This window comes from Meleagris gallopavo, chromosome 2 (assembly GCF_000146605.3).
Source record: "Meleagris gallopavo isolate NT-WF06-2002-E0010 breed Aviagen turkey brand Nicholas breeding stock chromosome 2, Turkey_5.1, whole genome shotgun sequence".
In the NCBI taxonomy this organism is placed as follows: Eukaryota; Metazoa; Chordata; class Aves; order Galliformes; family Phasianidae; genus Meleagris; species Meleagris gallopavo.
In genome coordinates, this window is record NC_015012.2 from 64,124,106 (window position 1) to 64,150,464 (window position 26,359).

At 39.4% G+C, this 26,359-nt stretch overlaps 2 long non-coding RNA genes across 5 annotated transcripts; one reads left to right on the top strand and one right to left on the bottom strand.

Moving 5' to 3' along the window:
- Nucleotides 1–2,254: 2,254 nt before the first annotated feature.
- On the top strand, nt 2,255–11,143 carry LOC109366163. The gene is made up of 5 exons (XR_004158957.1): nt 2,255–2,638; nt 6,743–6,906; nt 7,041–7,124; nt 9,578–9,750; nt 11,018–11,143. It is a non-coding gene; the product is annotated as an uncharacterized LOC109366163 (long non-coding RNA).
- LOC109366164 lies at nt 10,394–25,432 on the bottom strand. 4 transcript variants are annotated; one of them, XR_004158954.1, is made up of 5 exons: nt 24,385–25,432; nt 22,113–22,173; nt 21,109–21,228; nt 14,137–20,051; nt 10,394–13,213 (listed from the first exon to the last, which is right to left on the bottom strand). It is a non-coding gene; the product is annotated as an uncharacterized LOC109366164 (long non-coding RNA). The 4 variants fall into 4 exon arrangements; XR_004158955.1 differs by lacking the exon at nt 24,385–25,432 and having other exon boundaries at nt 14,137–14,265; nt 14,891–20,051; nt 22,113–24,378; XR_004158956.1 differs by lacking the exon at nt 22,113–22,173.
- Nucleotides 25,433–26,359: the final 927 nt, after the last annotated feature.

A 26,359-nucleotide genomic window follows, 5' to 3' on the forward strand; every position in this document is an offset into this window, starting at 1 on the left:
GCCCTGAGCCATGGTGGCAGAAGGCAGCCATTTTGTGACACCTGCTCATGGTGGGAACCTTCTCCAGGCTAACAGGAGAGTCCAGGGAACCTCTGGCAGAACATGAGTGCTCACAGTGAACCACAGCAGGCTGGCTGCTGCGAAAGGGGTGGCTCGAGTTCTGCCAAGGGCAAAAGACTTCCAGCTCCCCATCTGCAGGTCAGGCTGATAAAGTCCTCTCTGCTGTGTTACGCCAGCCTCCTGAGGTGGAAAAAGTGGTGTGGGAATGCCTCCAGGGCCATAGAAGCATGTTTTTCTGGGGCTGAAGGAAAAGGTATCGTAATGCTAGGCACTGAACAAAAAAATAATGATTAAAGTAGCTGAAAATTAAAATTGATCTTTAAAAAATCATGACCACCACCACCTGCAGTGAACTTGTTCTGACTGTATTTCATCCTTTGGGTTTTCCACTTCTTCTAAAGGACTGTATTCTGGAAATACTATCTTTGAGGCTTTCTTCAAAGCTATCTTCTTCTGCTGGGCCTGACAGCTCTTACAACACGTCCATTCTATTTTTTGTTAGCTACCTCCAGTTAAAACCCACTAAAGGTGATGTTTTGTGACTGGCATGTTTGGCAGTGCAATGCTCTGGTGTGCTGGCCTCAGGATTTTCAGCAAGCAGCGGGTGCCGCAGTGTGCTGTTAAAAAGCCTGCAGTCTTCAAAGGAAGCAATTTAGTCAGAAAAACTTCTAAAAAGATAACACTGATGGGGATTGAGCTGAACAGTGCAGGAGTAGCTAATGCATTAAAGATTCTTTCATCCCTCTGCTGGCACAGAGAACTCAGCCTGGCTTAGTACTGACCAAAACCACCTGGATTTGTATTTTGTAGCATCACTTAAATGCTCAGCAGATACTGTGTGCACCTCATTGACATGAACGAATGTATACATGTATACAGCTACATGCAAGCAACACTCATTGCAGACTTCCTCCCAAATTTTTCCTATCAACTGGACATACAGAAACACTGAGACCCAGTCTCAGTATCAATACAGAAGCCAATTTTTCTTTGATGCCTAATTAACAGCACTCTGAGGACAACCAACCGTTTCTCTTTTAAGAAGATTAAAGATATCCCTGCCAATAATGATTCCAGATGCTTAAAAGTGTATTTTCCCATGTACAGGGCAATGGATAAGGCACTGAGAAATCATTTGGAAAAAGATTTATCTCCACTTTACCACTGAATTGCTGCAGTCAGCAGAATGTTATCAACTCACTCTGCTCTGGGTTCCTTACATAAGAAGTGGAGATGAAGGCAAACCACTTAAGTAAAGTTATTATTTGAAACTTACTCAATAAAATACTATGTGCATACAAATAATTTTTATGTGTCCATTTTCCTCCCAGTCTTGTAACAGAGATGATTTTCCTGAAGCAGGGGCTGTAAAAAAGCTGAAACAGCAGAAAGCCAATAGTAAGAATGTCCCAAAAGAGAGATGAGATGGAGACTTTAAATAGGAATAATAGACACTGGGAAGACAGACAGGAAGTATGATGAAGAGGAAAGCAATTATAAAGTAATCACATTGAAGGAAGTGGCAAACCAACCAGCTAGCATAGATTTGTCTTCTTTTTGCTACATTATATATTATTTTAAATGAGGTAAAATAGTTTAGCATTTTTAAAACAAAGAGGAAAAAGACAGCAAAATGGTATTTTCCTTCATGCTTGTGTGGAAACCAAATTCAGTGTCCCTAGGATATAGCCATGGCAGTGCCAGCTTGGTGCACTGCTACCTCAGCAGTCATGACACTGATAGTTGTGTCAAGACAAGACAGCCAGGTTTAAAGTATCTGGAGAACACAGACAAGGGGTCATCACCTAACTTGTTCAGCAGCACACTGAGTGAAAGCTGTCCATCTCAAGCCCTTATGTCTATTGGTGGATGCAGGCCAGAGTCCTTGCTGACTCCAAGCTGGGCTACAGGTTGCATTTTAGAGCTCTGTGTTAGTTGGATCATGGACAAACAGGTTTCACCATTTTCTCAAAGCAATACCTGACAATAGCATGGATTCTGTAACCTGCATCACTGGAACTACCTGAGGTAAAAAAGGATAATCTGTTTCAAATGAGCTTGCTGTTCTTGTTTCTTTTGCCCGCATTTCTCACCCCTGCACACTCCCCTGTTTTTAATGTCTTACTGAGTAGCTTGTCTCAAAACTATCTGATGCTTCTTGTTCCAGTGGCAATTTCCAGTACAAGAAGGCTCAGCTGGAGACTTGCATCAGACTCAGCCTGTGCATCCCCACCTAAAGGCAACATTCAGACCCAATGCTGCTCTCACATAAGCTTGAGAGGTAAAAGAAGAGGTGTACACCTCACATACAGAGTGCTGCCTGAGAAAATTATCAGTGCATTTTTATGTGAAGGCTGGTCCAGACTGTAACAGAAATGCTAAGCCTTGCCCTGGAACAGTGATTGAACACCTGATGGAAGGCAGGGCCAACCCAGGGGAGCTCAGGTGCATGCAGTGCACCTGAGTGACTGGAAGGGATGAAGCCAGGATCCATCCCTTCCTAGACCTCATTTAAGGGTTGGCAGTGGATGCAAAAGTATCTCTTTGAATACCCCTGTCTAGTGGAGACCTTCTGAAGGTAAGCAGTTTTCTTTCATTTCTGTGCCTATGGTGCTGCAGCCTTGGATTGTGGCACTCTGCTATTGTTGCTGTACAGTCCATCACATTATAGTATTACAGCATTACATAGGCCAGTGTAGCTGGTAGCAGAATGGCAAGCATCTTCATGCCCTTGTGAGATACTGACTCTGCAGTAACACCAGTAAGTGCCAGAAACTTGTGACAGGCCTACGCAAAATGAATCCTTCTGGAGATACAGAGCACCTCTCAACCTAGTGGTTTCCTATGTCCAGAACAGTTCCTAGGTACATTCTAGGGAAAGTCATTTATCTGACCAGCTGTACAGCATACAGACACAAGCTACAGCCAGCATATGTGCAAGCTCCTGACTTGTCACATGAGTCTGAGCATTCTGACCCCCAGTACACAATGGGAGTTAGCAGGCTTTCAAGGTACTTTACATGAGCTCAGATATTGATCAGCTCTGCTGATATTTGCATTACACGTGCTACTGCCTAGCAAAAAGCATGGTTTCTGTTCTGATTTCATATTTTTCATTCATTAACCTCTAATCTACAGAAGCAAATAACTTCTTCTGTGTCAACGCTATTTTACAATGCTAAAACCAGCTATTCATGTAGCTGTGTGTAACTCTATAGACCAGAATGCTCTTCTTATGAAGGGCTTATGGTCCAACTGCATGTGGGATTTGAGTGGCTAGCTAGAATTCTCTGCAAATTATCTGTCGTTTCTTTGTAAGCCCTGCTTCCTTTCTTTACGTCTGTATTTGGACTGGGGATAATGAACTTCCTGTATCATGCACTGCAACACAAGGAAACCCATTGTATACGAACCAAGGAAGAGTATATCAGTGAGTGGTTTGTAAGGCAGCTCTGATGGGTCTTGTTAGAATGACTTATTCTCAGAGTTTCAGTGGTTTGATTAAGTGGATCATGTGATAAGCACTTATAATGAACTTCTTCACATGCTGCCAGGGGAAGCCCAGCAGATAAAGTGCTTAATCCCACGGCGTTGCTCTGTGCATAACAAGCTGATTGCAAAGACAGAAGAGTCATGCAATTCATTGGCTTCTCCTATTCAAGATAGCACAACAGTGTTATACAATTTTCTTTCTGCTGCCCAAGTCAAAATATTCTTGCTATTAAATCCAGTTCAAACTAGCATGCTTTCCCTCCCTCAGCTCACCAAGCTCTCAACCAGGCAGGTTACAGCTGAATGTAACCACCTGCAACAAGTCTAGGCATGCTTTTGAGTGATTTCTTTCCTATTAAAGAAAACAGTCCCCCCAGAAACAACAACAAACAAGAACGGAGCATAAACTTCTGAGCAACCCCAGCTAGTTTGTTTTAAAAATAAAAATCTAGGTCAGCCTGAATCACCACAGGGGTAATCTTCATTTCACTACCAACAGCAGCAGAGGTCAACAAGCCAACCTCACAAAGGGCATCTCTTGCAGTTTTGGCCGAAACCTGCGGGACCAATGACCAGGGTAAGACAACATAGATGTGCTCTCTCTTCCTCTCCCCAGCTGGAGGCTCACACTCTGCAGTGCTTTTGTGGAAAGCATTCTGGCTGAGTGATGAAGTGGGATGTGCTCGTTCCAGCCCTGTCTACTGGAACAAACTGTGCTGCTTCTCCAAGGCCAGTGCCATATTCCTCACTCAGCTGTAGCAAGGGTATGACAGAGGGGATACGTTTAGGAAAGTAGTCTTCTGGTCCTGGGTTTGAGATGAGTGACAGGCGCCAAAGAGATCTGCTCCCTGACCAGCAATACCTGCCTGCTCCCATTGCCAAGGGCAACAACTATGTGCATCAGGACCTGCCTGTTGCTCTGGTATGCCTGATGAAAATGCTTGTGAAATCTCTGCTACCCAGAAAAGTAAGAGCTCTTCTTGCACACTCACATTTCACCATTTGATGGATGTGACCATTTCAGTAGTGTATGATACTGAAGGATCATAAGGAGATATATGGGTGTGAGCTTTCAGTGAGGTAACTGGTTTTACTTGAGACCCTTTTATCAGAAAAACAGTGGTGCAGCCATGGATAATGCTTCCCTTTAGGTACTTATTGACAGCAGAGGTGGGACTTTACCAAGTGGTAGCTGATGAGGCAGCATCTGAAAAGCTAGCTTCGGGAATGCCTGTCCTCAGGCTACCTCACTCTTGATAATTCCGCTGAGTAATTAGTTCTTTAGGGTCACATAGTGAACCACTTCTAAAGTGATCATCTTGAGTCCAGGCGTCAGGAGAAACTACAGGCAGAAGCAGCATGTCATGTCACCTTACCAGCAGGATGTGTCCATCCTGCCCATCAGCAAAAGGGTTAACATTGTTTGATGCAAGATTGAATCAGCCTGGTGGTGGTAACTGTTAAGTCACGTAGAGCCATTGCATTTCCCTCCTGCTCTGCAGTCATAGTGAGAATAAAGGAGGGCTTAGCCTCCTTACATAGAAGTACAATCACTTGTGCATCATAACTAGAAGGCCTGTATGGCCACAAAACTGCTTCTGCACAGCACTCAGAATGGATCTTGGTTCTGTCTGGCTTCATGCTTTGCTCCCCACTCTGCTTGTTCTCACAGGTACTGGCAGCCCCCACATCACCCATGCACTGTGCTGAGCACCTCACTGAATGCCAGTTCACATAGACAGACATGTAGACAGCCCTGTGAGTGAGATCCTGTGCTTATAGCTTGCATGCCCCGAAAGCAAGTTTAAGAGCATCCCTGAAATGTATCAATGTATTAACATGCTAAGTTGGATGATAAACTCATCACATCTAGTGCAGTGGTTATAAAGAGACCCAGCAGTAGAACATTTGGTGAAGAACGCAAGCATGAATATCAAATTAACTTCTTAAATGAATCAGAACATCAGACGGGTAGAGGGGACGCCCTGCTTTCTGGCCTGACCTTTTGTGATACTTATCTGTATGATAGGGAAAAGTCTAGGCCTGCAGCATCTCACAGCAAGCCTAGGGGATGGTAAAAAGTAATTGTTTGTTCAGGCAGTCAGCCTATAAATACAACTGCAGTTCAAAATGTACATCAAACTTTGTATATCAGTTTTCCTATACAGTGTTACTAGCCATTAAATTTCCTTAGGTCATATTATTCCTCAATTAATGAGATTGTACGGTATAATCAAATGGATAATATGATATCAATCAGATTTCATCAGCAAAATGCTGTTTCCAGCTGTGATGGCATGGGAGAAAGAAAGCCTTATCTTGATGTGTTTTCCAGCTAATAGGAATTCACTACCTAATAGTGAGAAAAATCTTTAAAAATGCACTTTCTATGCGATCAGTAAGAACCCAGAACTGCAAAATTACAATGCTGCTACTAGATTCAGTCATCAGAGAGTAACTTAATTGTAATTCTGTAAGCCAGGTTGAAATTTGCTCTTCAAATTGTTTCCACTTAACAGGGATATCTCCTGGAAATGTTGGCTCATTGTCCTTAATGGCATTTTGGTATTTTGAACTGAACGTACACCCCCACAGCATTTAACTCACAAGTTTGATATTTCAGATTATGTATGGATGTTGAACATGGAAGGATTTTACTCCACACTTAAAACAATTCAGGTAGAAGTCATTTACTCTTAATTTTATTAAGCAACTAGCAAATTTTAAAAGCCAGTATCTATTTATTCTTATGTTAAATCAGTGTCTCCCCAAGCTCTGTGTGCCCAGTTTGAGAAACTGAATCCACCAAATTCCACAAGAACTGACAGATTTTTGTAAATGTGAGGCTTACTGAGGCTAGGTATTCCAAATAGAGAATCAGACTACAGTATTTCATTCTCACTCCTCTAGCACCACGTAACTGCTACAAAGGTGCATTGTGAGATTTCTGCTTTTAAATTTTTAGCAGCTGAAGAGCATCAGTGAGCATTAAGTAAAATTTCTTTCAGACTCTCTAATCTTTATCACATCTTTTCCTTCTACGTGACAAGACAGACAAAAGTGTTTGTGGTTTAAAGCAGGGACACTAAGCTACCCATGACCTGGGTGAATATTGTGAATTAGATCCTTTGGAGTATTACCGTGCTTTTTTGCTACTCTCCTACTTTTATGTATTAAATATCGTTTACAGATTTCCTGTGTAGGCCTGTCCCCAGGGACTGACAACCTGGTGTAGACAACTCATAAATAAAACGAGTGAGACATGAGCAAGAAAAAGCATAGCATACTTCTGGGAATCACTCCAGGAAAATAAATGTGCGAGATGGCACATCACCCTACACAAAGCTGGCAAAGGTAAAATAACATTTGGATTTGATCATTACAGAAAATAAAATAATTTCATGTTCATGTGTACGTGCTGGTCTTTTACTGAAATGAAAGGGCAAAGGTAAGAGTCCAAAGACTAAAAGTGGAGTTTTGACTTACAGGAAAACAAACCTGCCAGTGACTGTTGCAGCTTATTTAACTGAAGTGGATGATGAAGCCTGGATTTGATCCGTAGTTTTCAGAAGGTCTGTGGATTCTCTAGGAATGGCCACTATCATTTACTTCCCATCTCTGTCGCTCACTACTTCTGCAGCATATGCTTGCTTTTAAAGGACCGTTTAAATTCTAGGCCTACCTTTTCCTCACCAATGACAATGCATGATTTTATATAGAAGCGGCATAAAAACACTGTAAAGAACACAAGAGAAACAATCAGCTTGCTTTCTTATAATGGGTTTGGATGAATATACCCTCTCGTTTCCATCTGTGCTTTATTCCCTTTGCTCGAGAGTAGGATATTACATTTACTGGCACTGACGCTCCTCAGAGCTTATTCTTTTTCTCCCCTTCTGCTCTGCTCTCATTTTCCCACTCTTTTTTTTTTTTAAACTATTTTTTAGTTTCCTGCATCCTCATTTTCCTAAGCACTATCTAGTCTCCAGTTTACTGTATTTATGAGCCACTCTGCAAGTCCAAGCAACTGCGCATAAGGTATGACAATATGACAACTACAAGGAAATTATTACTATTTAAGGGATGAGTTGGCAGAAAAGACATCCTGCAACTGTGCAGATTGCAGACAGATGCTTACCTATGTTTTGCTTGCCTGTAATCTGGAAATGTACAGAATTCTTCGACAGCAAAGGTATTCTTGCCAATTGTTATTTCTATGGTGCCCTTATTTTTTGCTTTTAGGGATGAGGGTTTACCTTCATCATAAAACTGTCTGCCTGGCAAGCAGTTGAAAATTTTGCTTGGGTTTTTAAATATCAATACATTGCTGTGCAGGCATAGCTTTAAAACAAGCTGTTTATGATTGAACATTCTCACACTATCATTGCTTGTGTTTCACTGCACAACAAGCCTGCAGAAAAGCTTTTTATGCATCAAAATGAATGAAAAGTTACTTGTGATATAGCAACAGGAGTTCTAGGAGAGGTGTATCCGTATATCTGCCAGAATTGAACATTTGCTTATGTGACTTTGAGGCCTCATACGCCCATCGAGCAGATACAAGCCTTGAGGCTCCTTGAAATTTTTGCTCTTCTCGTAGTGACAGCCTTCAGGTCATCCTATCTGACAAAAGTAAACAAGAACATAAAACTCTTGTCAAGGATAGGGACTCCTGGAAGCTGATGAGTCCAGTCTGAGGAGCATGAACTGATGTGTTTACCTTGGCTAGACCTTTCAAGAACCACAGTTTGGCGACATGGAAGAAGCAATTGAGTATACACTTTTGCAAGCTCAACTTCTTTCAACCTTTCAAGATTGGTGACTGCTCTTAAGCCAGAAGATAGTTTAAAATGTTATGTGGCGATTCCTTAAATGTATTCAAGACATTCTGTAGGAATTTTCTTCTCTAGGAAGAAAATTTAATTTGTTTTGCCAATTAAACTTGCCTTTTTACCACTGATGAAGACTGAGTGAAAAGCAAGACTTCCTATTCTTGATGGCCACTCAGCATGCAGGCCAGGAGAGGAAAGAACCTCAAGTCCAGGTATCAAACTATTGTTTTTTTCCTCTGGCTCCAAATGCAGAGAAGTCCTGAAGTTTCATGAATATCCCATTCAGGAAACCAGAACTCTTTTTGGCAAGTGAAGATCAAAAGGATAATTATGCTGCGTTCTACTTGATTTTGCCAAGTAATTTGGTAATTAGAAGGACTGGCAGGTAAGTATAACAGGAAACCACGATTCCTGAAATGCAGAAGTCTTCGTCTTGTTGACCTGTGCTATATCTAGTCAGGATTGTTCTATTTTGAGAAGATGCCTTCAAATGTTTATGATTTCCTGTCCGTGTTTTGAATAGGAGTGTCTACTGAAACCTCTTACCAAGCTACTCTGCAGACAGAGTACACAAGAAAAGATTTTATGCAAGTGCTATAATTTAATTACTTCCTGGCACAGACGCAGCCAGCAACAACTCAAGCCATATAAGAAGACAGCTAACAATCATGGTGGCTTTTCTGTTACAGGTACTTAGCCACTGAACAGTTTAAGGGTCTGACCTAGCTGTAAAGAGGTCATTCTCTTTACAGATGGTGATAACTTTCAGTTGTGACTTGCACAGTGTCAAGTTTTAACCCATATCCTGTGAATTACTCATTTCCTACAGGAAATTCATCTTTGCTACCATCATTTAACAGAATCACAACCACCTATTCTGCTTTCAAGTACTTGCTTTCTAGTTTCAGTCTAGCGAGTCTATGTCCCCCGAATTGGCAGAATTTTTTGAGTAAAATGAGGGGTAAGGGTTCTGTGGTTTGAGAAAGTCAAATATAAGCTCAATGTCTGATGCAAGAGCAAATCTCCTTGTGACAACTAATGTGCAAACTAATGGGTTTCTGTAGCTGTCTCCATCCAAGGGGAAAAAAAAAAAAGATGAATTTTTTAGTACTTGTGAAATATTCAGCTAATCTTCCCACTTGACTTGCAAGAGACTCAGTGACGTGCTTTGTGTTTGTTTTTTTAATATTCAGCATTTGGAAGCTCCATCTCCCTGAGTAAATAAGAGCACTACAACTATTGTCTACGCTGCGGCAGAACAAAAAGTCCTTTGGCCAGATGTGAACATGCTATATTCTGCATCTCCTCTCCCCAAGCCCTATCCTCCAGATACAATATGGCAGCATGGACTGCCAGCAGATTGCTGGTGAGCATTTCTGTGCTAGTGTGGTAAACTAGCAAGCTCGCTCAGACACCACCAAGCTCTAAAGAAAAAGTCTTTGTGCCTACATCTGCAGTCACTCCTGCATGCTTGCCATATGAAGTACGAATCAGTGTGATTTTTCAGCAGGGTTCAGGTCTACTTTCAATGGAGTGCAGATGAAGGTCTTCAGTGATTATGTAAATGTACTAATTATGTAAATCTAGGAGACTTATGACAATTAGAATTAAGGCTGAGAATGTAAACATGGACCTTGTTATCTTGCACTTGGAGAAAGTGTTATTTTTCTGAACAATGTAACACATCAAGACCTCAATTCCAACACAAATCTTTATTAACAAATCAGGTTGATGGGTGGAAAGATAAAGGTTAAGCATAATTTGTTATTTACAGTTTTCAAATTCATATACAAATCCCTATGTTCTGAGTGCTAAACTCTTATGCCCCATACATATGTTGTTTGTTTTACCAAATTACATGTGAATGAAAAGAACAGCTGTGACCTCCCTTGTACTTTGAAAGGGCTCTGATAAACACAAATTCAACTTAACAAAAAAAGTCTTGAGTTCATTCCTTTTGTATGTGTAAGGACCTGCAGAATTAACCTTAATTATTAAATTCAAGATTAATCATGAAAAAGCATCCAGTGTAAAACTGCATACCTGTTCATATTCAGTTTGGTGGTTATCTATTAACAATTCAGTTCTATCACCGTGGTTTCCTAACCTATAACCCATCCCATCTTAAACAACACTTTTAAAACTCCCTGGCTAAACTGAAGTTGTGTGTTCAAGTAATACCATTTTCTCTTTCTACAACATTCACTTACTTAAGACATGTAACTAAAATTATTTTTCTCTTTGCATACGTAATAGTAACAATTCTTTGGATTGGGATGTTTTTTTTTTTTTTTTTAAGCATAATCATTAAGTTATTTCCACAAAGTCACTAATATTACTACATTTGCACTACAGGCCTACATTGCTTTTATTATACCAAATGATTGGTTCCAAAGAGTAACAGCTAAAGGTATACAGAAACTGGGAATGAATGGCCCATAGTTAAATGAGGCCAAAGCCCCATGTAGTCTTATAAAGATTTAGCTAAAGTTGGTAAATGAAACAGTCTGTCTAAGATTTGCATGCAACCAAAATACAATGATTGACATATTTCAGCACTCGCTGCCATTTCTGATCATCATCCCTTTTCTATGCCTCCTTGACTGCATGCATTCCTTTTTTTTTTTCCCCAGAAAATACAGCTCTTCAAATATAAGCGTAAGTAATGGTAATACAACAGCAGTAACAACAGGCTTCCGAACTCAGCTGGAGATGAAGGCTGCTTCCTCCTCACCAGCAACATTCTGCTGATCGTGTGCTTCTGCAGGGCAGCTGCTCTCAGCTTCTGCTAAACTGTGTGCTCAATATGGAATGTGGAAGAGATGAAACTATGGATGCTGGGAGAAGAGTCTGGACATAAGAAATAGTGTAATTGATATTCTGGTGAGGAGGGAGATAAGAAAGGAATTTATTAACATATACATTGCTTGGCCTGTGAAAGTTTAATGATCTCTGTTTTTTGGTCTTCTTCCACATACTCTCTCTGCTGTCTAGACTTTTCCATTTCTCAAATGACCAAAACACTTCAACACTTCCTGAACTGTGCTCCCAATGAAGGACAGGATAAAGAAGGACAGGAGAGGATGCAGTAGAGGGCTGGAATGACCTACGGTGTTCTGTACTTTGTTCTTGAAATGAGCAGAATAACCTCCCTCAAAGCACCTACTGTGAATGTCTGCAGTCCATGACAAGGTTCCAAGGCCTGGAAAGATACCTGAGTCAGCAGAGCATGCCCACCTGGAGTCTATAATATCAGCAGGCACTTAGTGCTCAAAAGAATAGTATGAATGCATTTCTCCAGCCAAGAGAAAGTGCATTAAATTTGTGCAATTTGCCCCTACGTTCTCCAAACTGTTATGTAAAACCAGCCCGTATTTCCCTCTTACTGTGAGATGAATACAATTCTCTCTGAAAAAATTCTGCATCTGAAAGAAGATGTTAATTTGCAGGAATGATTAATAGTTCTGCTGACGGCTAAAAATCCAGTTAGAGCAGTCAGGGTATGATGGCTTTACAGGAGCGGGATAAAGTTTATTTGATTTTCTGTAACCGAGTGTCCTCAGCTGAACCTACCAACCCTTTGCTGTGCAAGGATTGTAACTCCCACTGCAGTTGGCTCAGCCTCCATTTCTATTTTTAGTGCAGATCTTGCTCCTTTTTTAGTCCTGATTGCACAGCCAGAACTGCGTTCTCAGCAGCTCAGTGAAAAGCCTGCCTGTTCCATTTTATAACTTTTCCAGACAAAAAGATGGGAAGCCTGCAGCTCTCCAAACACTCTTATTTTTAAGAGCTTGCAATACGATACAACCCCAAACCCAAGGGCTGAATGAATCCCTGCTGAAATACTACTGAATTTTCTGGGGTTTTATTCAGCATTAATTTGGCTGCTAGTAAGATACTTGGGATATTAAAACATTAACCCCCCCCCCACACACACACAGAAAAACAACCAAACAACAACAAAAAGCAAAAAACAAAAAAACTTCTTCACCATAAGTACTTAAAAAGATATTTATCAAAAAGGTAATAATATACATCTGGATCAAATCCTCTAGACAACATGCTATCTTCTTTAGATTCATAGTTTATAAATCCAATTGATGGAAGCAACTACTAGCCAAGAAAGAAAGAAACAAGGAAAAATGGAAAACACTGAGTTTGAAGATTCTCTAAGCAGGGACGACCACACAGAAGCAATTTTCTGGCACTCAATTAAAACCACTCAATTAACATTTTTGAGCAAAGTTTTCCCACTGTAGCTGGAACAGACAGTTGCTGTAGTTCTGTCTGCATTAGTGACAGTGCTTCACCTCTGCTTAAAGTGTTTGCTTCTGCAATATCTTCTTAGTGATATATACTTAGGAAGTTATATTTCAAAGTGTTGTAAACATTTAAAAAAAACAAGATTAAGATGATTAAGGCCGTTGTTAGGCTGTAAACACACAACCTACATTGTTAATACAAGTAAAATACATCCTTATCTACATGTACTGAAATATGTTGCCAATAGTGTGATAGCAGTTTGCATCTTACTGTACACCTGAATCAAGCATACCTGCAAATATCATTTTATTCTTAACCCAAAGTAAAATAAAAATATCCTCATATGCACAGATCTCTTCTTAGAAGAAATCTTAAACCCTTCCTTCCTGCAACAAATTTCTAAGGAATTGTTATGCTACTCAGGCATTAATCAGTGAGTTCAGCCATCTTTATTGGACACATAATGACTCCAACACCCCTCTTGCAATGGGGGAGACTGACTGCAGATGGAGATTTCCCTCAGCTTCCCCTGCATTCAGGCAGTTCATTAGTCCTTTTATGCCACACTGAGAACACAAAGGCAGATTCAAAAGAAAATTAACTGGGAGAGTAAAGGAATTAAAATCAGTGAAGGAATTGATAGACTAACATATTCTTATTGTAAATTCAGGAATTTAATTAGTCCCCAGTCAAACACTGGACAAATCAAAGCCAATAACAAACGGAAGGACCATTAAAAGCAGATATTCAGCAGATCTGAATTTACATATTTTGTGTGCCTCAAACACCCAATTCATTCTGTGAAAACGGAGGGTGTTCCAAACATATGAAGTCAGGTTCATTATCTCGATTTAAATAACACAAAGCTCGAAAGAGAGAAGCTGAATGCCACAAGAAGTAAGTACTCAAGATCACTATCTCAAAGGAACAAGGTTAGAAACTGAAAGGACTGGAAGTTATCAAGCGAAAATAAAAAAACCCAAGTACTTGAAAGCCTGTTTTTCCTAGCTGGCAACAGGAACATTATACCCTTGTACCCTAAATAGAGACCACGGAAATCTGGCTAATGAGGGGATGCACTGTCTTGGCTGTGGTTTTCAGCACTACATGCAGAGCTGAAATTCTAATAAATTTAGGGGAAAAAAAAAAAAAGGGAAAAAATATACTGGCACTGCTAGATGTCAAAGCTAAAACCAGGTCAATGGAGTCACAATTGTAGTGCAAAATGTATCAATTTTCCTCCAATTTATATTCTGGACATAGTTTTTAATAATAACAATTTCTGCTGAATCCATTTGGAAGAAAATCTTGTCAAAGAGGGTATTGCTTTGTTTGTAATTCAGCACTACAAAGTGGACCCTAACAAATGATGAGTGCTTTGTGTCTGATGAGCAACTATTTCTGTATTTTGTTCGGAATGACCATGTCTGTGTTTTGACTTAGGAAATGTGCATAACATTAAAATAAAATTATTCAAGTGCCATTTTACCTCAGAACGAAGTAGGTCACTTTGAAGTCAGCTTTGATGGCCAGTTCTGTTGTTGCTCCTCTTTTTTTTTTGTTGTTGGTGTTTTAAGAGCATCAGCCTGTTCCCTCAGCACCACTTAATCACTGGTAACTTTCATGGAGAGCAAACAAAAGGCCTCTTTTATTTATCCATTATGTTACTAAGAGGTGAGAACAGCTTGATGCAAATGAAAATCATTAAAGCATTCTGTGCTACCATTAACTGTCTGAATATCTGCCTATGCAAATACAGCACACAACCCAGTGAAACTGCAGCCTCATGACCTACCGCATTGAAAATCTATGCCTTATGACTCTCTTAACCCAACAGTTAAAATACCCTGTGTGATGTGCCTCTGTAAGCACTTAGTTTGGATGGGCATGGAAACGAAGTGTAAGCCATTACACAGAAACATACACCATTTCAGAAACCCCTTCACCGTGACAGGCCAAGGGGTAACATCAGAGCTATCTGATTCATTACAGTGCTGCAGTATGAAGCTAAAATGTGATTGCTCAGATGTGAACCTGCATGCAATTACACCCAGAACTTCACTTAAGTAAGCAGTCCCATTTAAGACAACATGAGCATATCATAATGCAAAACCACGAACGGTCTGCAGGATTAGAGGCCTAATTAGATATAAAACCTACTGACTTCATTTTTTAGAACTCTGTCCTTTGCATAGCCCCATCAACCAAGCACCTAACACTGCTCTCACTAAGTAGCACCTTACCCAACAATAAAGATGAGTAAGTGTATGAAGCTGGAGAGCTCAGCAGAAGTAGTACCTAGCAACCAGAGTGCACAAGAACCTTTGTGTTCCTAAGAATTCTAACCAAAGACATACATATGGCAGCTTAGAAAGCACGTTAGAGGAGGCCACTTACTGCTGCTCATTTTGTCTCCTTGGTGAAATTTAGGTTAGCCATCAGGCAACAATTTACTTTGAATGTCTAAGAGCTTTTCTAGATGTAAGTTTTGGCAGAAGTAAGGGATATCTCACCCTCCTTTGGGACACATACCTTTGTTACCTACTCTTACACCACAGAACAGAGGTTAAGACAATGTGTTATTCAACAGCAGCTGGAAAGGAAATGGTTGATTGGATTCTGTGCCTTTACTGCTTGAAGGACTTAAATCAGCCTCTCCTGTCTGGTAGGAGAGTACTCCCACCAGCAGAGGCTTGTGTACAAAGCATCTCTTACATCCACCTTGAGATTTTGACAATCTGTGCTGGGGAATGGAAGACACCCAGGCCAGAAAGAATAAGGATACTTTAATCTCCTAGGCTGCTTATGTTTTCATTAAGCAGCAATTATACAGCTTGAACGCACAGTGCTGAGTGCAGGGACTAAGGACTCCTAGGCAAGTGCTCTTATTACTTATGTATTTGGATATTATGAAATTAATGTATTTGAGGCACTTAGGAAAGAAAGAAATTCAGCGGGACAGAAGACCCCCCCCAGAAGTCTTCTTCTGAACATGGCAAAGTGGAACGCTTAAAAAACCTTCTCTGAGTCACTGTTGCTCCACCTGTACTGTTAAACAGAGTGGTACCATGGAATAAATTGAATATCAGACTGCTCATCATCTGCACTGCCAAGCCGGTAGCCTGCTGTGTGGCAGCTTTGGCCCATAACAACCATCTGGAGTGATGCTCTCAAGTGACTCAGGGGACAATACTTGGACACAGGGAGACCCAGCCAACTCTCTGGCCTTCATTATTTCATAATATTGCATAAATGTAATGCACGGTAAGAAACATTTCAAAGAACCCAATAAGGAAATTATGAATTCTTCTGTCACAGTATAATTAATGCCAAGTAATTTGGATTTTTATTTTACCTTTAAAGTAACAATGTTCCCATTTTATTGATGACTGAATTAAAATTAGCTAGAAATACTTTGTTTTTATTAAGACATAGATAAAAAATAAAGCTACTCTGAAGGAGCTTGAAAAATATAAATACTACTAATTTCTTCTGCTTAAAATAACCAATTTTTGCATTACTGCAAGCAAAAAGCAATTTTGTACCTGCTAGGTGAAGAAGAAATTAGGGAACTGACTAGTGATCTAGTGCTGGAGCAATGGAGACAAACCCAGGTTAGAGGCAGTGAAATCTTCATCACAAAACTGGTTTACAAAGTTGCAGCAAGAACATGCAGTCTTTCAACAGTTGTTTGGGTTTTATTTTGCCAACAAGTGAGTGAAGGTGGAGGTTTTGGGGTAAGAAATCCAATTTCCTTCTCTAAACAAACAGATTTAAAAAAATACCAAACAAACAACACAACACCCTTATTCATTGCAGTAGAAAAGTACAGTCTGTTTTTTAATAGATAGTAACCATAACTGCTATCTTCAGACAATGAAGAAAAACCACCAAGAGCTGCAAGAAAGATATTATCTAACCGAAGATGTGTGCACTTTCCTCAGAGCACAAGAGGTCTGGGCACTGGCAGTTCTTGTCTCAAATACCCACACCTAATGCCTTACTTCAGAATGATAGTTTTGCAGACTAGACCTCAATTACATTTGATTTACTGACTGATTCTCTTCTGCTTCCTTTTAAAGATAAAGAATGTGTTTAAAGCAGAGCATGAGAATGCGATCACTTCTTGGAAGGCTGTTCCCTCTCTGAACAATCTGATACGTTTTCACAGTTATTTTTACAGTATAACCATTTCCTATTTTCCCCGAGTTAATAGTTTCAATCTACGATCACTTTCTTTTGCAAAAAGCACGCTCCTAGTGAGAACACATCACTTAAGTATTAGAATAAAAAATCCAAATAAGTCAAAAGCCTATATTCTGTCCTGAGAAAAACAGCTACTCAAAATACTATCTCCACAAACTATCTTTTAAAGTAGCATACGAAAAGGAAGATGAAGGTACTGTGGGTAGGGAGACTGAAGAAGGTACTGTGTTTATATTTTATGGACTTGGGAGCTAGTGTTGTTTGATATTATTAGCCAAGCCATCAAGTTACCACTTCTGAAGGAAAACAGCTATCACTGAATTTGTAACTAAAGCAGCTGCAAGACTACTCAGGAGACACCACATTACAGCAGAATCAAGTCTCAGTCATTTAATTGCACAGCTTCCAGAGTAAAAGTACCTGATTTCTGTACCTGACTAGAAGTTCATAACCACCACACAAGATTTTCCCCCTAGGAACTGGAAACAGAATTAGGGTGTTTCTCCTTCCTAATTGCCACTAACATATCGCATCAGAATAACAGGTAACACTTTATAAATTTGTGTTCTACCTAACTTTGTATCTCCAACTGTATCTATCTTATGCTTTAAGATATACAATGATCAATATACTGGCAAGAAAATTAATTTTATTTGCAAGTCTCCAAAATCGTTGAGGTAGATCTGTGTGCAGATAAGGCTTGTACTTAAAGTGTCAGCCTTTATTAGATGTTACTGTAATTGGTGGTCCACATTAATAATTATATTTTTATACATCAAGCACACACAGTAGCATTTATATAGGGAATACATATTTAGGAAGACCATATTCTGGATGAACTTCAGTTCCAGTAATATCTTTCTGGGATTACCTTTTGTAGCAGAAAAAGCATGGCATGAAACAGTGAGCACCTGGTGGAAGGCAGGGCCAACCCAGGGGAGCTCAGGTGTATGCAATGCACCTGACTGACTGGAACAGGTGAAGCCAGGATCCACCTCCTTGCAGACCTCATTTAAGGGTTGGCACTGAAGGCGAGGGTATCTTGCTGGAGAGCTCTGCATCCCTGAGATCTTCTGAAGATAAGCAGCTTCTTTCCTCTATTTCTGTGCCTATGGCTGTTGCATTTGTGCAGCTTAGGTCCCTTGCTGCAGCCTAGGACCATGCTACTTTGCTGTTGTTGCTATGCTTTTCATTCTGTTACACCTCTACACCACTCTGTTTGCATTGCCTTTTTCCCAGGTGTGCCATCTGCCTACCAGTGTCTAAAAATACTTACAGTATTATTAATTAGTAGCTAGTATTTGCATCTTCAAATGGAAATGAGCTTTGATTTTTAGAAAGAGTTAGGAAGTGCAACTGTGTTAACTGATGAATGTCACATCAAAATAAAACGCTAATAATTGCTGACTAAATATTAAATCTCTAGCAAATAGTTCTATGGCATTCTGTAGCTTTCTGCATTTTAAGAGGATGCATTTAAATGTATCTACAGCATTCATTTATCTCTCTCCTGATTACTTATGCCCATTAAGATCCTCGCTAGAGGAAGTAAACTCCTGAAAACACTGAAAAAACCCATGTCTGAAAATGTTAGCCATAAAGACCAACAGACTCCTAGGCAGTATCTAGTTCACAAGAAAAACAACACTCTTCCCAATAGCCAAAACAGAATACAAGGTCTGAAGGAAGTCTTTAGGTGTTACGTATCCCAATTTCAGGAAAGCATCTGCTACTCTTGCGAAACCCCCAAGTCACTCAGAATGCACTGGATGGATTACAATGCTGAGTGAGAGATGATTAGACAAATAAGGACTGTATAAAAACTCTGAAGCTTAAGGAAAACAGTGAATACTGTAGGGCTCAAGATAAATCTGAAAACTGATAGCAAATAAAAGCCTTATGTGAAAAAGGACATGCAACAATGTATTTGTGTGTGTGTACAGTGCCAAAGGAACTGTTATGAGGCCCTGTTCTTTGACATCTTCATTAATCTTTCAGAGGCCACGATGTGGACAACTGCAAGGATATGGAGGTACAGCAAAGTAATTATAGGGGCTAAAATTCAGTCAGAAAACACCAAGATGAAGATAAGTACAGGAGAAAAAAGCAAGCTACTGCTGTAGGAAATACTGAGGGGAAATATTCTGGAACGTATTCAATGGGATGGAAATAACCCTAGGGCATATTTGTAAAGAATCTAATAATAACAAGTAAGCAGAAACTACGAATAAATTTGTAACAGAATACGAACAAAAAGACTAAGTTAGGTTTGACTTGCATACTTGGAAATACTGTATCCTAGAGCAGGAAGATAACAGTTTCTCTCCATGTAGCTTTAGGGCAGACTGTAGAACGTTTTCCCTGTGAACAATCAGCTAAGCCATTCGAGCCTCTTAGTGTACCAAATGTTAATATCATCTGGCAATTCATTCTGTCCTACACACAGAGGTCATACGGGTACCTGAAACAACGTAAATGGCTCTATCTAGACATAAATCATAAATTCTTTATCCATGCTCTTTGTAACCACACCTGGAATTCACCAATGAGTCCCAGGCATATTACCAAAAAGATCTCCGCAAATTGGATGGAATTCACATAAAAATAACAGAAATCCTTTGGGGGCTGGAAAGACTCAAAAGGAAATCCTGCAAACATAAGCAAGTGTAGCTTAAGGTAAGCAAATGAGAAGTTCAAAATCATATTTTTCATAACAGTCATTTTTTTCTGGAAAACTCTTCGAAAGGAAGAAACCAAGAAGGGGGGAAAAAAAAAAGGTGATAAAAGGAAGACACACAATACAGGAAATCTTAAACTGTGTTCTAAACTACAGGTAGTTGACTTAATGGGGGGAGGGGGAATAGTTGGTATCTGGAACAGCAGCATAAAGTATGCGTTCATATATTACATAAACCAATACTGACAGGGACGGAGAAAGCATTTAATAGGCCTCTGCCATCTTTAATTTAATCTTAAAGCACTTCAAGTTTACTCTGCTGGCGACTCTCCTATCTCTTCCTGGATAACAGATGGCTGTTTGTGATCAACATACCAGACAGAAGCTTCTTTCACTTCAATGCATGAATGGGGAATGCCGCTTGCAAGTCAGACTACATGGTAGAACGTAGAACAGGTGATTTCACCACTTACCATCCAGCCCCATTTCTGTGATTCATTCATAAAAACACATTTCACATTCTGAAACAATGAAAATTCAAATAATAACCACATATATACATACAGTTGGCTGCATAAATTATATGAGACTGATAGGACATTCTGCAGTTACACTACTTGGAAACTTTCCATTATGGAATCTTTTAAATTACTTATTTGAATCATTCGGGTTAACTCTGTTTGCATCAGATAATGGTTTTTTTTTTCCAGTGGAGAGTTTCAGCTAAATGTTTTGGCTACTTATAAGAAAAAGAATATGAAAAATTGTTTGCTAATTTAAAAACAGTTCTTACAGCCATTTACCTCAGCTCCACTGTATGGAATAGAAATTTCAGAGTTTGGTAGGATGATGTACGTGTACTTAAACAATATATTTTTTTGTAAACCCCACCAAGTCACACATAATTTCTCTTGGGAAGAGATAATGTGTGTAAGATGTAAAAATAAAAGTAATTATTTTTATAACAGCTATAAATGCTGAATAAAAGCTATTCAAATGCTCAACCACTTTTGCCCTTTTACTGCACAACTTGCCAGCAACTCTCACTGATAAACATACCATTCACACAAACACTATTAATGTTTAAATGTTAGATGTCCTTACACATAGTTTTATCTTTTATGGTCATACACAACTCTTACAGGCATCTCGTTTTTTAATAGCTTTGATTCAGCAACACAGCTCACACAACAGTTCTAGCAATACTCCTTGATTATCTAGGACTTAGTTAGATCATCTTAATCAAATTTCACCTACTAACTTCTTTTTGTCATATGTCCAGCCACTAAACTTGACTTGTTACTATACTGTTAGCTGCTCTCTAACAACATGTGATACACTAAACTCATTACAGAACCATATAAATATTGTTCTTGACAACATTCTGCTCTCTTAACACAGGAGGAAACCCCAACCACTTTTTGACATACAGAATTCCATCAGCGGAGAGTAGATCAATATTGCCTCATTTCTGGATCCAACACAATGCATTTACTGTCAATTTCCTTGTATTAGGTATATGCTGTTAATTAATATGATTTTTAAATAAAAGTAGTATAGTTCTGCTTTGCTACATACGTGAAAATCTTTATTCATTTTTACATTTCAGATGATATCGTTCCCTTGAGTACTTATGTGTTCTCCTGTATGCACATTCACTGGTAGGTTCTTCTGATGTTAGGCCAAGGTAAGACGGACCTGAAAACATTGGGGAAAAAAGAGTTACTGTCAAATAACTTCCAATTAAAACTTTTGTTTGAAATGTAAATTGCTAAATACAAATGAAACCCAGGAAACAAACGGTTTAAAAGTAGTCTTGCATCTTCATATAAACATTATGTATAAGAATTTGTATACATAACTTATTTGCCACGTGTGGAAGGTGATAGTATAACTTGCTGGAGTGTATTTCATACAGCTAAGGTTTTCTGAAATGAAAACATGGCATAGAATGTGTTTTGTGCAATGATGATGAAAGCTCTTTCTCCATGGCTAAATCGTCTGTATCAATTAGAGGAACCCATAATTGAAATGTTCAGTGAACTACATGCAATTCTTCTAAAATCTTGTTTATCACATGAATGAATCTGATCATCAGCAAAGAACATCACAGAACCTCCTTTGGTAATCTGATCAACTTCCAGAATAAAACTTGTTACAAAGCTCTGCTCTCCTACTTCCACACAGAGAAGAAACTCTCTCTTCCACTGGTGAGAAATCTTTCAAGTCCAGTTAATCTCCAGCTTAAATTTATTATGACCAGTTTGTAGCTAATCATTCTACAGCAATACTGTTCTTTTGCTTAAATATTTTTCCTTCCTGCTTATGCCAAAGTTAGCGATATATTTATAAACTTCACTTATGTTCTCTTTCATTGTTTGTTCTCCTAGATGGAGCCAAGTGATTCTTATCATCTTGATAAAATAGGCTTCTCCTATCCATGATAATTTTTATAACCCTACTCTGCACCTGGTCTAGTTTAAATTAAACCCCCTTGATGACTTAAAAAAATAGTCCAAATAAGCTAGAACCAAGATCTTGTACAATCACACTGATGAATCGCTTGCTTTCACAGAAATTACCTCATGCATTTTAGGCCTGACTCCTAGAACTTTTCTTCTGCCATTTCTGGTTAAGGAGTTTCTAGATCAGAACAGAAAATTCTTAGCTATTTTCAAGTTCAAAACCCTGCACTTGATATGCAAGACAAGATATTATAACGCTTCTATTTAAATGCAAGCCAGACAACTCTTCCTATGTGTATCTGTTTTCCAAAATTAAGGTTATCAGCAATTCTTATTTATGCACTAAACAAAACGCTCCTACACATGTTAAATGGCAGAGTCTGCTTATAGACAGCTTCTAGTTTTATAGCCCTCTTTTCCCATTAGAAATTCTTTATGCACCCAACTTAATTTCTCATATGGCGCTAAACTGAATCTTTTTCTTGGAGCACAAATTAACCCTAATTCATTTCCTTTGTTGATAAAATAAATTGTATTAAAAGGAAAAATAAATGAACAAAACCCAAACCAATCCCTCCCACAAATATACCTTTAATACAGAAAAGATTTTTCTTTCATGTTCTTTTTTTATCCCATTTTTTTTTTCCTAGGCCCCACGTACTGCAACAGTTGCCCATAACGCTTTTTTGGGTTCCCTTTCAAATGTATTTATCTTCCAATCATGTGGCACCATTCTTGCTCTGACAGGTTTACTAAGAATCATCACTAAAAGACTGTTTTAATGCTTTCCAAGTATTTTCACACTTGAGACAAGGCCAGTTTTCTCATCCGTTTTCTAGTGGCAAAACGTTGGTGTAAGATCATTAATTAAATGTGTTATCGCTCTGGTTCTGACAGAACCCAACTGTATTACACATCAGAGCCAATTGCCTAGCCTGTATCTATTCACTAAGAATTATTATTATTTTTTTTTTTGTTAAGAGTTCTCATGAATTAGAATCTTAAGCACTATTTCCAAAGCACAGTTAACTCTACAAATGAATTCTGCAACCCGGGTGGCTCTTTAAGCCAGTCTGGTAGCCTGGGAGTTGCTCAGCTTCTTGCTTTTCGTTTTTTGCTTACATTTTTATCTGCTGACAGCCATGTATGTAGTACAGTGGGCATGCACAATGCTGCCTCAAATTATAGTAAGAGTAGCTCTGACTACTGAGCGTAAGAAAGATTCGTCAGGACTCTCATATAAAGATTTTCCTATGTGCTTGCCTATGATCACCATGCCAATAAAAACAGACCTTAGAAATACCAAATGTCCTGAAAATCAACAGGAACTCAAACATTGTTACACAAGTCAATTATGAAGTTAGGATATATTGTACAAAATGTTACCTTTTGTACTATAGTCAAATCTTCTATCATCCAGTTCTTTTGGATTTTGCTATTATAATCAGACATTTGCAAATGATGGCTTTTCCCTGACCTAGTTAGTTCTGTCTGCTCACAACTGCAGTTATACATTTTTGGGGAAGTGCAAATAACATTTTTGAACAGTTTTTCTTAGTAGGCATACAGTATGAGGTAAGAGAAAGAAGAGACTGAAATGTCTTTTGTTAAGAAAAGCATAGCTGTACTGATTTTATTCTACGTGGACATTGTAACTTTAAAGAAAATAATGAGTTTTGATGATAACTAATATTACCAATACTCATTTTTTACTGTACAGTTGTTTAACTGCATGATTAGAAGCAGTTATATATGCAAGCTTGATTATTTTCATGTAAATATGTGGCTGGCTAATGGGGAGAAGAGCTGCTGCTTAGCAACTGGAGGAGCAGAGAAAGGGGGTGCTTGCTTTAGAACAGGAAACTGAATAATACCTTGCAGAGTACACACAGCGTTTGAAGATACCACAGAAAATAGGTGGCAGTGCTCTGCAACCATGATGCTTCCTTTTGTAATTACTGACATCCTAGGATGTCAGTGTTTTCAGGTAGTAAAGAATAAACTCCATCAAAAATCAATTGTAATAGATGCACACAATGTGAACAAACAACAAATAAGGTAAGTACTAAGGACAAACCCTGACACGCAACCTAAAATGTAGGAAAATCCAGAAACAGACTTTGTTTCTGCTCTCTACTGTAAGGGTTAGAATGACAATGCTATCAACACTCCTCAGACCTCAGTGCCTTAAACTAGTGATCAACTTATGCTACCATAAGCCAATACTGCCGGAAGAAGCCTTCTTTTTTGCTCCCTGTTACTCAAACTCAGCCCCTGCTCTGTCTCCTCCACTGTGCAAGCACAGGCATTTCTACATTCATAATGAGGTAGATGACGGACCTGATCTAGGTTAAAACCAAGCCAACACTTTTAGTTGGATCACTTTTACCTGAATCAGCATCTGGATCGAGTTTATTATGCAGTCACTCCACTACTAGGAGGAGAAAGGCAGGGGACCTCTCCTGACAGTGCTGGCTCAAACCTTTTCTGAAAATACCTTCTCATCCTGGTGTGACTGCACATCCTTTGTGTGACTGCAAGAAGAATATGAAAGCAGAAGTGTGCTCTATGAAATGAAGAGAAACTGAAAAAGCATATTTCAGAGGAAGTACCAACGAGATGTCTTCATGACTGAGACTACCACTTGGATCACACTATTAGTATCAAGAAGGAAAGTCCCTTAGTTGCTTTTTTTTAAGGTCCCTTTCAACATTTTCAGGAATTGAAAGCTCATATGGACAGAAATTTGGCTGCAGTTTAGGTATTAGTGTTGTCTCAGTCCTGTCATCTTCCTTTTTCAACAGTCCTTCTTAATTCAAAACACAGCCCTCTCTGATTCAACAAACAAAAATGTTTAATTGTTGTTTAGTTGTAATAGAAGAGCGAATGATGTGCTTTAGTGACTCCTGGCTTGTGCTTCTAAAAAGTGATTCCTGCTATCTACACTATGCTATCATGGGAAACTGCTTCCTCTTCAGCAGAGCTGGCAGATGTGAACTTGTGCCTGCACATCAAGCACAGTGCTTGTTTAGAAGAAGCCAGAATACAGCAGTGGATCAGTATCTCACAGAAGTGGACTGCTAGTGTTGTAGTATCTTAAGCACCTTAAGGGGCAACACAGCACATCTGCCAGTGTTGAAAGCCATTAAGCACAGTGGTGGGAAGATGCAATACTCAGGAATTCAGACAATCGAGTAGACAGAAAGACAAGAGCATGGAAGGGAGTGGTGCCCATATTGGAGTTCTGTGGAAAATCAGGGAAATGCAGCAATTAAGCAACAAATGCATTCAAATAGCAAGGGCTAGAAATACTGCTTAGCAACATGTTCCACCAGCAACCTCCTAGTGATTTATTAGTCTTCATGAAAATTAGGCGTTTCTAAAAAGAATATTCTTTAATTTCCAAGGGGTTTCTAAATATCAGCCTGACAAAATAAAAAAAATAAAAATAATAAAAAAAAGTTGTAGCTCAGTTATATTTTCAGTGTAACAGTTTGGGTTTCAACCCTACTGGAACTCCTCACTTCTGTGATGCAGGACTTCTTGAAGATGAGGTGATTTGACGTTTTTTTACTTGTGTTTGCATAAAAGCAAGCTTCAGAAGGAAAAGAGGGGCAGGCCAGTGGAAACAGAGAGTGTACAAAGGGAGAGCAGGAGAGCAGCTACCCTTGGAGCAGACAGGCGAGCTTCCTGCTCATTACAGTAAAAAAAACGAAGGGTAGCAACTGCCTGGCCTGTCTTTTGTTTAAGTCTAAAACCAAAACATATGTAAGGAAAATGTGAAACAGATGTTCCACATATTGAACTTCTGTCATATTTTACAGATTTGTACATTTGTCTCCAGCCATCCAGCCCTGCACCCATATGTAACATCGAAATTCTGGGCACCAATATTCTGCTTTTTCAGAGGCAGTCCTTGCACACAGCCAACTCTTCTGGTATTTTTTCCCCAAAGCCTCAGCTCTGAAACAAAGACACTACAAGAGGGAACACAGCTGTAGGCGTTGGTTACCATTTTAAATCAAAACCCACCCTAATGAGCCGAAAATTATGAAGTGATTTCTCCTAGAGGCCCAGGGACCAAATAAAGAGCCCTAAATCCCCCCGATTCGTACTCAAATCACAAACGGGGGCTGAGACGCACCTAGCTTCCACAACTCTTTATTTTTTTCCCCATAGTTTAACGCCGGTTTCCCAGGCGCTTCCCCACTTCTGCTGGGATTCAAGCAGCAAAGTGCCTCACACCCAACCCCCTCAGCGAGCCAAGGTCGAAGGCTGCGGCGTTCAGGCACGGCACGTCCCGACCTCCCCACGCGGCGCGGGGCACGGAGCGGAGCGGCAGTTGAGAGGAGCGGGGCGGGTCG